Raw genomic sequence first — 2,493 nt, forward strand, 5'->3', positions numbered from 1 at the left:
ATAGATAGATAGATAGATAGATAGATACATTTATTTTATTAGCCACACAGGACTCAACGAAGATGGGACAAATACAATGTAAAGCTTTTCTTTTGGGGAGGGGGAAGGAAGGAAAAAAAAAAAAGTGGTGGTGTCGATCAAAAGGGATCGTAGGAAGGGAAAAAGGGGGAGTTCAATCAAAAGGGATCGAAAAAAAAAAAAAGACAGATAGATAGATAGATAGATAGATAGACAGATAGATAGATAGATAGTTATACACATGTTAACGAAGCGAACTTCTTAGCTGGTACAGAGTCATATGCAGTTATGTATTCATATAAACATAGAGATTCATGCACACAATACTCACATACGGGCGCGCGCGCGCTCACACGCACACACGCACACACGCACAAACTATATATATATATGCTGCAACATACATGCATATGCATAACATATACACGCATACACGCATACACGCATACACACTGACATGTTTCAAATATATAAACACACATACAAGCACACACACACACACATATACAAAATCACACGCACGCACATGCACGCACACATTAAGCATGTTCAACTATTTATTAGACATATATAAGTGCGTGTGCTTGAGCGCATATACGTGTGTATGTGTGTGTGTGTGTATCCGTGTGTCTATTTGTGTGCGTGTGTGTGTGAGTGGACATTATTGTAGTGAAAAAATGCCTCACACAAGGATGTATTTAAAATATACACACGCACACTCTCATACATACTCATATATATGTACGTAGGCGTGCACATATGCATACGTGCACTTGCACACACATACCCCCTCACACACGCACACATACACACACTGATGCATGCACATATTCTATTATTGTTCCAGTCAAGGCGTTAGTCGACGCAGATTACAGAACATATCTTGAAGTTTTCCCTAATCGTACTACACTTTTTGCTGAACCGCTAGTAATGGAAACGTAAACAAACGAATACCGTTTGTTAAGCAGTACGAAACAAATACAACGAGGCACACGTACACACAACGTCACATGCATGACAACTAGTGTTGGTGTGTTTACGTGCGCATAACTTAGCGGTTCGGACATTTGGCCGATGCAATATGTACCAAGATTTAAAAAATATAAATTACTACTGGGATCAATTCGCTCAAAAGAGAACTAAAAGAAAAAAATCAAGGCGGTACCCCAGCATGGCCACATTCTAATGACTGAAACAAATAAAAGGGATAAACGAAATATCATGTAAATGGGTAGCCATTGACTCTCCTGAGTTCAACCATCACCCCTTTGACGGTCTTGTCTTTCATCCCGTTGGGTTGTCGAAAACCATCCCCTCTTTTCACCAAGCATGTTTGGTGATGTTGCCGGTTTAGACAGCCTGACGGTGCAGCAGTTTCGGCGAAAGTGCCGTGCAAAGTTTAAATCTGAATATTCATACAGACACTTATATATATTGGCAGAAACGTTAGCGCGCCGGGCAAGATGCTTAACGGTATTTTTCCTTTGTTTAAGTTTATAGCAGCAGGAGTGGCTATGTGGTAAGTAGCTTGCTTACCAACCACATGGTTCTGGGTTCATTCCCACTGCGTGGCACCTTGGGCAAGTGTCTTCTACTATAGCCTCGGGCCGACTAAAGCATTCCAAATTTACTTTCTTGCCTGTAAACTACCACTACATTCGACGCTTCCGAAGTTTGTTTAAAAAATTCTCTCGCATTCTAAAAGCTAATAATTATCATTAAAACTGACGGTAAGTGTTGTAAGTGCGATCCATTTAGCTTAATGGAAGAGCACTCAACCGGTCTCTAAGAGGTAGAGGCATGCTGACAACTTTTTACCGTCTTATAAGGGTAAAAACTCAATCTTTCTCTCTGCTGTTTTCACAACTATATTGCGTTCGAAGCATGCTCTCTTGTCTGTAATATATATATATATATTATATGAGTATATAATTGATAGATAGGATGGTTTAAAGCTATCTTCAGCTGCAAACATTCTCAGTCCCAACATTACATCACAAACAAAAAAGGAAAAGAGAGAGAAAAAGGAAAAGTCCACTTAGTATTACCCATTGTAATATGCTTATCCTTAAAATTGTTATTTCTACATAAGAGTTCCTCGGTATTCAAAAATCTGTCCATATTGTGCCACAATTCACCCTACCCTGAATTGTGGTACAATATGGACAGATTTTTGAATACCGAGGAACTCTTATGTAGAAATAACAATTTTAAGGATAAGCATATTACAATGGGTAATACCAAGTGGACTTTTCCTTTTTCTCTCTCCTTTTTCTCTCTCTTTTTCTTTTTTCTTTTTGATTTCTTCTTTGTGATGTAATCTTGGGACTGAGATTGTTTGCGGCTGAAGATAGCTTTAAACCATCCTTTCTATCAATTATATACTCATATAATGATGCAACGACTGTTTGTGTATAAAGCTTGAAACACGTGTACCGCGGAATCCTTTGTGTTCTGTTTTCATTTTATGTTTTA

This window comes from Octopus bimaculoides, chromosome 2 (assembly GCF_001194135.2).
Source record: "Octopus bimaculoides isolate UCB-OBI-ISO-001 chromosome 2, ASM119413v2, whole genome shotgun sequence".
In the NCBI taxonomy this organism is placed as follows: Eukaryota; Metazoa; Mollusca; class Cephalopoda; order Octopoda; family Octopodidae; genus Octopus; species Octopus bimaculoides.